Source organism: Dasypus novemcinctus, chromosome X, assembly GCF_030445035.2.
Source record: "Dasypus novemcinctus isolate mDasNov1 chromosome X, mDasNov1.1.hap2, whole genome shotgun sequence".
In the NCBI taxonomy this organism is placed as follows: Eukaryota; Metazoa; Chordata; class Mammalia; order Cingulata; family Dasypodidae; genus Dasypus; species Dasypus novemcinctus.
This window is the reverse complement of record NC_080704.1, coordinates 46,032,215-46,041,250: the sequence shown is the minus strand read 5'-3', so window position 1 is coordinate 46,041,250 and position 9,036 is coordinate 46,032,215. Positions and strand designations below refer to the sequence as shown.

General features: G+C 41.4%; 1 pseudogene; it reads right to left on the bottom strand.

The window, feature by feature from the left end:
• Positions 1-3,881: 3,881 nt before the first annotated feature.
• LOC101444872 (phosphoglycerate mutase 1-like) lies at positions 3,882-4,663 on the bottom strand (annotated as a pseudogene).
• Positions 4,664-9,036: the final 4,373 nt, after the last annotated feature.

The window sequence follows — 9,036 nt, the reverse complement described above, 5'->3', positions numbered from 1 at the left end:
TGGTTTTGATTTACATTTCCTTAATGACTAATGATGTTGAGCATCATATTGTGTGCTTTCTGGCCAGTTGTATATCTTATTCGAAGAGATGTCTGTTCAAGTCTCTTACCCATTTTTAAATTGGGTTGTCTTTTTGCTAAGTTAAAAGATTTCTTTATATATACTGGACATAAATCCTTTATCAGATATGTGGTTTCCAAATATTTTCTTCCATTATGTAGACTTCCTTTTTACTTTCATGATAAAATCCTTTGAGAAACAAAAGTTTTTTATTTTGATGAGGTCCCAGTCATCTATTTTTGTTGTTGTTGCTGCTTGTGTTTTCGGCGTAAATTCTAAGAAACCATTGTCTACCACGAGGTCCTGAAGATGCTTCCCTACGTTTTCTTCTAGGAGTTTGATAATTCTACCTCTTATATTTAGGCCTGTGATCCATTTTGAGTTGATTTTTATACATATGCTATGAAGTAGGGATCCTCCTTTTTTTTTTTTTTTTTTTTGCAAATTGAGATCCAGTTTTCCCAGCACCATTTGTTAAAGAAACTATTCTTTCCCAGTTGAGTAGTTTTTGCCACCCTGTGAAAAGCTGGCCAAAAAATGTGAGAATTGATTTCTGAGCTCTCAATTCGCTTCCATTTGTCTATATGTCTGTTCTTGTGTCAGTACCATGCTGTTTTGTTACCATGGCTTTGTAATAAGGTTTAAGTTCAGGAAGTGTGAATCCTCTACCTTCCTTCTTGTTTTTCAAGATGGCCTTTGCTATTTGGGACTCCTTATCCTTCCACATACATTTAATGATTGGTGTTTCCATTTCTGCACAGGTTGTTGGGATTTTTTTTTTTTTTAAGATACTGGGGAATGAACCTAGGATCTCCTATGTGGGAAGTCAGTACTCAGTCACTGAGCCAAATCGGCTTCCATGAGTTGATTTTTTTTTTCTCTTATTCATTTTGCTTTTTGCTTTTTTTTTTTTTTCAGGAGACACTGGGAACCAAACTCGGGCCCTCCCATGTGGGTGGCAGGTGCTCAATCACTTGAGTCACATCCGCTCCTGGTTGTTGAAATTTTGATTGGGATTGTATTGAATCTATAAATTGCTTTGGGCAGTATTGATATTTTAATAATATTTACTCTTCCAATCCATGAACAGAGAATATCCTTCCATTTGTTTAGGTCTTCTTTAATTTCTTTTAGCCATGTTTTTAGTTGTCTGTGTACAAGTCCTTTACATTCTTGGTTAGATTTATTCCTACATATTTGATTAATTACTACTGTGAGTGGAATTTTTTTCTTGATTTCTTGTTCTGATTATTCATTGCTTGCATATAGAAACACTACTGTTTTTTTTTTTTTTTTCTTTTTGAGGTACCAGGGCCTGGGGATTGAACCCAGGACCTCATATGTGGAAAGCTGCTGCTCGACCACTGAGCCACACTGGCTTCCCTGAGTTGGTTTTTTTCATTTGTTTTGCTTGTTGTTTGTTTTTGTTTTTCAGAAGGCACTGGGAACTGAACCCAGGACCTCCCATATGGGAGGTAGGTGCTCAAACACTTGATCCACATCCGCTCTCCTGATTTTTGAGTGTTGATCTTGTATCCTGCCACTTTGCTGAATTCATTTATTAGCTCTAGGAGCTTTGTTGTGGATTTTTCAGGATTTTCTATATTTAGGATCATATCATCTGCAAATAGGAAAATTTTTACTTCTTCCTTTTCAATATGAATGCCTATTATTTACTTTTCTTGCCTAAATGCTCTGGCAGGAACTTTCAATACAATGTTGAATAACACTGATGACAGTAGGCATCCTTGTCTTGTTCCTGATCTTAGAGGGAAAGCTTTCAGTCTTTTACCATTAAGTAGGAAGCTGTGGGCTTTTCATGTATGCTCTTTGCCATGTTAAGGAAGTTTCCTTCTAGTCCTAGTGTTCTAAATGTTTTTACAAAAACAGGGTGCTACATTTTGTCAAATGCTTTTTCTGCGTCAAATGAGATGATCATGTGATATTTTCCCTTCATTCTGTTAATGTATTGTATTACATTAATTGATTTTCTTACGTTGAACTAACCTTGCATACCAGGGTTACCATTTGATCATGGTATATAATTATTTTAATATACTGATGGATTTGGTTTGCTACTATTTTGTTGAGATTTTTGCATTGATATTTGTAAGAGATATTGGCTGTAGTTTTCTTGTGGTATCTTCATTCGGCTTTGTTATGAGGATGATGTTGACCTTTTTAATTTTTTGGAAGGGTTTGAACAGATTTGGAGTTATGTCTTCTGGGAATGTTTGGTAGAATTCCTCTGTGAAACCATCAGGCCCTTGGTTTTTCTTTGTTGGGAGGTTTTTGATTACTGATTCAATTTCTTTACTAGTAATTGGGTTGTTGAGATATACTATTTCTTCTTGAGTCAATGTAGGTAATTTGTGTGTTTCTACGAATTTGTCCTTTTCATCTAGGTTATCTAATTTATTGACACACAGTTGTTCATAGTATCCTCTTATAGTCCTTTTTGTTTCAGCCGGTTTGGTAGTAATTTTGCTCTGCTTTTTATTTCTGATTTTCATTATTTGTATCCTCTCTCTTATTTTCTTTGTCAGTCTAGTTAAATGTTTGTTGATTTTGTTGATCTTTTCAAAGTACAAACTTTTGGTTTTGTTGATTCCCTTTATTGTTTTTTGATTGTTTTCTGTTTCATTTATCTCTGATCTTATCTTTGTTATTTCCTTCCTTCTGCTTATTTTATGTTTAGTTTGCTCTTCTTTTTCTAGTTCTTCCATTTTTGAGATTAGGTCTTTTATTTTAAGTCTTTCTTCTTTTTTAAATGTAAGCATTTGGGACTATAATATCCTTCTCAGCACTGCCTTCACTGAATCTCATAAGCTTTGGTATGTTGTATGTTCATTTCCATTTGCCTCAAGATATTTCCTAATTGCACTTCTGATTTCCTCTTTAACCAACTGGTTGTTTAAGAGCATATTTTAAAAATTTTTAAATTTTTTTAATATTGCACATCACTCCTTTATTATACTGATCTGGAAAAAAGTACAGTTATGCTCAAACTGAGTTCTGAGCCCAAGTGGTGGGGCCAAGCAACTGGAACATGATTCAGAAATTGGACACAGTGAATGACACATTTTGACATGATCAAGATGTCACTGTCACACAACAGTGGAGGGACATTCCACATAACAGTGGAAGAAGGGATTCTAAAATACACAGCAGGATGAAGTCCTACTCCTTACGTCAAAGAGTTTACCCCACAGTGGTGTAAGGAATGGCTTATTTTCTGATGACCACATGTGGGACAATTATTTCCCTTGCCACTAGAAACCCCAGAGTGTTTTTGTAGTATTTATATACATTTTTAAAAAGTAAATGCAACACATAAACATTCAGGATTGATCCCAACCTTCTGGAGACAGCTCCTCTGGGGTTAGGGAGGAAATAAGTCATTGTTTTGTTTCTTAAATCACCATGCAGGTTACATTCATCTTCCACTGGAATGACTAGAGCAGAGCCCCCCAGATAGGGAATGACCTGACTGTGGAATGGTACAGACTCCTGGGAATAGGCTCTTGATTCCCCTCGTTGGTCATGCCTTAGCATGGTTCCTCCCAATCTTGTGCTCAAGCAGATCCTCAGTCCTAGACCGTGGACTCCTGCCCCAGAGGACCCATTCTGACCAGATTATTTGAATGGAGTGGGCACAGAAGACTAAATGGCTGAAATGAAAATGGGAGCCCCTGGTCCACCATCTGCAGCTACAACTTACAATGCCTACAGATGTGGTCAGTGTGACACGTGTAGGAAAGAGGTGTAGAGGAAGGGGAAGGGCAGGGAGGGCATTCCTGGAGATAGTGGTCTGCTTGCCTTTACTTCTTGACCTTGTCCTGGGCAACCACAGCTTCCATGGCCTTATGTATGGTCTCTTCATCCCCTAGGAACTACATGGGCTTGATTGGCTTCAAGTTCTTGTCCAATTCATAGACAATGGGAATACCAGTGGGCAGGTTCAGCTCCATAATAGCCTTCTTCAGAGAGACCGTCTGGTGTTTGAAAATGCCCTGATTTTCTGATTGCCATGTGCTGCAATCAATACCCATTTCCCCAACTTGATCTGGAAACTATTTCTTCATTTCAAAAAGGCAAGGCTCGGGCAATAGTGTCCTTTAGACTCTCACAGGAGGGGAGCTGATCTTCAGTGAGGTCTGCATACCTGAGATCCTTACTGATGGTGCTGTAGAAGGTATGTCAGGCTCCATCGGTGGTGGTGGGACATCATATGGTGGTGGGACATCATAGGAACGCCTCCAGATCTTAACCTGGGCTTCACCATGCTTGGCAACAGTTTCTGCTTTATTGAGGCAAGTCAGACCCCCATAGTGATGCTCATTGAGGCACCAAGTCCTCACTACTGGCAGCCACATCTGGTCAATGGCTTCCAGCACAGTCCACAGGGTACTAATTTCTCTCTTCTGCACTGAGGTGAAGCAGATGTTAACTCATGGCCAGCATCTCGCAGTGCCTGCCTGCCACGCTTCACCTCTTCATGCCCCGTTGGGCTCAGGTTGGTGTCGTACCAGTCACTAAAGTGGTTCTCCAGGTTCCAGGCACTCTTGCTGTGCCAGATCAGCACCAGCTTGTAGGCAGCCATGGTGATGGCTTCAAGATGTGGCACACAGTGGGGCTGGCTGAGATTCTCAAGAGTATATTTTTTAATATCCACATATTGTGAATTTTCCCTTTCTTCCTGTTATTGATTTCTAGCTTCAATCCATTGTTGTTGGAGAATAGACACTGCATGATTTCAATATTTTTTAATTTATTGAGAGCTGTTTTGTGACCCAACATATGACATATCCTAAAGAATGATCCATGTGCTCTCGAGAAGAATGTATATTCTGTTTTATTGAATGCAGTGTTCTATATGTCTGTTAGGTCTAGTTGGTTTAGTGTATCATTCAAGTCCTGTACTTCCTTACTGATATTCTAACTAGCTGTTCTATCCATTATATAAAGCCTCCTATTATTAATGTAGAACCAACATTTTCTCCCTTCAAATATGTCATTATTTGCTTCATATATTTTGGGGCTTTCCTGTAGGTGCATATATATTTATAGTTGTAATATTTTCCTGTTGAATTATGCCCTTTATCAGCATGTGATGATCATCTTTGTTCCTTGTAGCTGTTTTGACTTAAAGTCTATTTTATCCAATGTTAGTATAGCAACCCTAGCTCTCTTTTGGTTACTACTTGCATGGTATGTTTTTTCCATCCTTTTGCCATCACCCTATTTGTATCTTTGACTTTAAGGTCAATCTTTTGCAGACAGCATATAGTTGGGTCATGCTTTTTTATCCATTCTGTTACTCTCTGCCTTTGACTGGAGAGTTTAACCCATTTACATTTAAAGTCACTACTGGGAAGCAGACTTGGCCCAATGGATAGGGCATCTGCCTACCACATGGGAGGTCTGTGGTTCAAACCCTGGGCCTCCTTGACCTGTGTGGAGCTGGCCCATGTGCAGTGCTGATGCACACAAGGAGTGCCCTGCCATGCAAGGGTGTCCCCCATGTAGGGGAGCCCCATGCGCAAGGAGTGTGCCCTGTAAGGAGAGCCGCCCAGCACAAAAGAAAGTGCAGCCTGCCCAAGAATGGCACCACACACACGGAGAGCTGACACAAGAAGATGACACAACAAAAAGAAATGCAGATTCCCGGTGCTGCTAATAAGGATAGAAGCAGTCACAGAAGAACACACAATGAATGGACACCAAGAGAAGACAACTGGGGGGAGGGGAGAGAAATAAATAAAAAATAAACCTTTAAAAAAAAATAAAGTCACTACTGATGATACAGGTCTTTATTCTGCCATTTTCCTATTTAGCCTTTGTAAGTCATACTTTTTTTGTCCCTCGTTCCATTAAAGCCTATTTTTATATTTATTTGCTTTCTTTGTGCTGTACCATATTGTGTGCCTTCTCATTTCTATCTGGATATATGTTCCATTTGTTTTCCTTGTGGTTACCATAGGGTTAAAATTTAACATCCTAAATATATAGCAGTTATATTTGGTTTGATATCAATTTAACTTCAGTAGCATGCACATATACTTTTCCTATATCAGTCAGTCTTCCCACCATATTTTGTACTTGTTACCACTTATATCTTTGTACATTGTATGTCCAAAAAACCTAGATTTATCATTACTTATTTTTTAAAGATTTATTTACTTATTTTTCTCTCCCCTTCCCCCCCCCCCCATTGGTTGTCTGTTCTCTGTGTCTATTTGCTGCATCTTCTTCTTTGTCTGCTTCTGTTGTTGTCAGAGGCATGGGAATATGTGTTTCTTTTTGTTGCATCATCTTGTTGTGTCAGCTCTTTGTGTGTGCGGCAGCATTCCTGGGCAGGCTGCACTTTCTTTCGCACTGGGCAGATCTCCTTATGGGGTGCATTCCTTGCATGTGGGGCTCCCCTACATGGGGGACACCCTTGCATGGCAGGGCACTCCTTGTGTGCATCAGCACTGCACATGGGCCAGCTTCACATGGGTCAAGGAGGCCCAGGGTTTGAACCGTGGACCTCCTATGTGGTAGATGGACGCCCTAACCACTGGGCCAAGTCAGCCGCCTATCATTACTTTTTATGCACTTGCATTTTAGCACCTCTATGAAGTAAGAAGTGGAGTTACATACCAAACAATACAATACAATAATACTGGCATTTGTAATTACCAAATGTTTACCTTTACTGCAGGTCTTTATTTCTTTATGCCCATTTGAACTATTGTCTAGTGTCCTTTCCCTTTGGTCTGAAGAATTCCCTTTATCATTGCTTATAGGACAGGTCTAGTGGTGATATACTCCCTCAGCTTTTGTTTATCTGAGAATGTCTTAATTTCTCCCTCATTTTTGAAAAAGAACCTCACTGGATATAAAATTCTTCGCTGGCAATTGTTTTCCTTCAACTTGTTAAGTATTTCAACCCACTGGCTTCTTGTTTTCATGGTTTCTGATGAGAAATCAGCACTCAATCTTAATGGGATTCCCTTGTATGGAATGCATTGCTTTTCTTTTGCAGCTTTCAGAACTCTCTTCTTATCTTTTGCATGTGATAGTGTAATCAGTACACGATGGGATATATTTTTCTTCATGTTTATCCTGTTTGGTTTTCTCTGAGCTTCTTGGATGTGCACATTCATGTCTTTTGTTATGTTTGAGAAGTTCACTGTCATTATTTCTTTGACTATTCCTTCTGTCCCTTTCTTTCTTCTTCTTCTGGAACTACTATAATGCCTATATTGCTGCACTTGATGGTGTCTTAGGCTATTTTTTGCTTTTAATATTTCTTTTTTTCTTTCTACTCCTCAGCCTGACTCAATTCAAGTGTCTTGTCTTCAAATTCACTGATTCCTTCCTTTGCCAGTTCCATTCCGTTCTTTTTTTTAAAAAAAAGATTTATTTATTTACACACACACCCTTGTTGTCTGCTCTCTGTGTCCATTTGCTGTGCATTCTTTTGTGTCTACTTGTCTTCTATTTAGACAGCATGGGGAACCAATTCTGGCACCTTCCGGATTGGGAGAGAGGTGCTCAATCTCTTATGCCACCTCAGCAACCTGGCCTGCTGTGTCTCTTATTGTTTCTCCTCTGTGTCTCTTTTCATTGCGTTATCTTACTGCACCATCTTTCTTCTTGGGCCAGCCTGCCCTGCAGGCCAGCACTACATGTGAGCCAGCTCTCCACTCAGGCCAGGTCACCATGTGGGCCAGCTTGCCTTCACCAGGAGACCCCAGGAATCAAACCCTGGACCTACCATATGGTATATGGGAAGCCAAACACTTGAGCCACATCTGCTTCCCATCCATTCTGTTCTTGAATCCCTCCTGGGCATTTTTCATTTCATTTATTGTGATCTCCACCTCCAGTAGTTCTGTCTGGTTCCTTTTTAAATTCCTTTTAAAATTTCTATCTCTTAACTTAAACACTCAGTTTGTTCATTCATTGTTTTCCTGATATCCTGTAGTACTTTCTCTGTTCTTTCCTTAATTTCCTTAAGCACTTTTTTCTCTCTTTATTATTTTTTTTAATGTTACATTAAAAAATATGAGACGTTCCCATCTACCCCCCACCCTCCTCACCCCACTCCTCCCACATCAACAACCTCTTTCATCATCATAGCACATTCATTTCAATTGGTGAATGGATTTTGGAGCACTGCAGCACCACATGTGTCGCAGTGTGGGCTCGCCCGGAGGGCCGCTGCAGGGGCGGTGTGGGCTCGGGCGGAGGGCTGCAACACACGGAGGGGCCTTCCGAGAAGGCGCTCCGGGGCCGGCAAGGTGCGGAGGACGCGCGGTAGGAAGAAGACTACCGAGGAGACCAGGATCTGTGCACAAGTCTGATTTATTCAGGAAGTACAGCGGTTAATATAGGGCGAAGACGGGGGAGGGGCAGGGGGCGTGGCCGGGGGCGACAGACGGCTGATAGGTTCGTGCAGGGGTGCATCACTGGTTGCGGGCAGAAGACGGGGTAGCCAGGGTTCTCGGTGGCAGCGAGGCGGGGCTGTCATGGCGCGGCGGTGGCCCTCGGGGGAGAGGCGGGGTTAGGCCACCGAGGGGGAAGCGGGTGCAGCTGGGCAGAGGGGCGGGCAGTACGCCCGAACCCCAAGCGGAGGGCCTTAACGCCCGTTCCCGCCACCCGGGTCCGACTCGCACCGGCGCCTGGAGATGAGCCGACCCTTGCTGTCGCCACCCTCCCACACGGTGCCACCCTACAACATGGATAATGGTTTACATTGTAGTTTACACTCTCCCCCAGTCCACCAGTGGGCCATGGCAGGACATACAGTGTCCAGCATCTGTCCCTGCAGTACCACCCAGGACAACTCCAAATCCCAAAAATGCCCCCACATCATATCTCTTCTTCCCTCTCCCTACCCTCAGCAGCTACCATGGCCACTTTCTCCACATCAATGCTACAATTTCTTCCCTTACTAATCACAATAGTTCCATAGTAGAATATCAA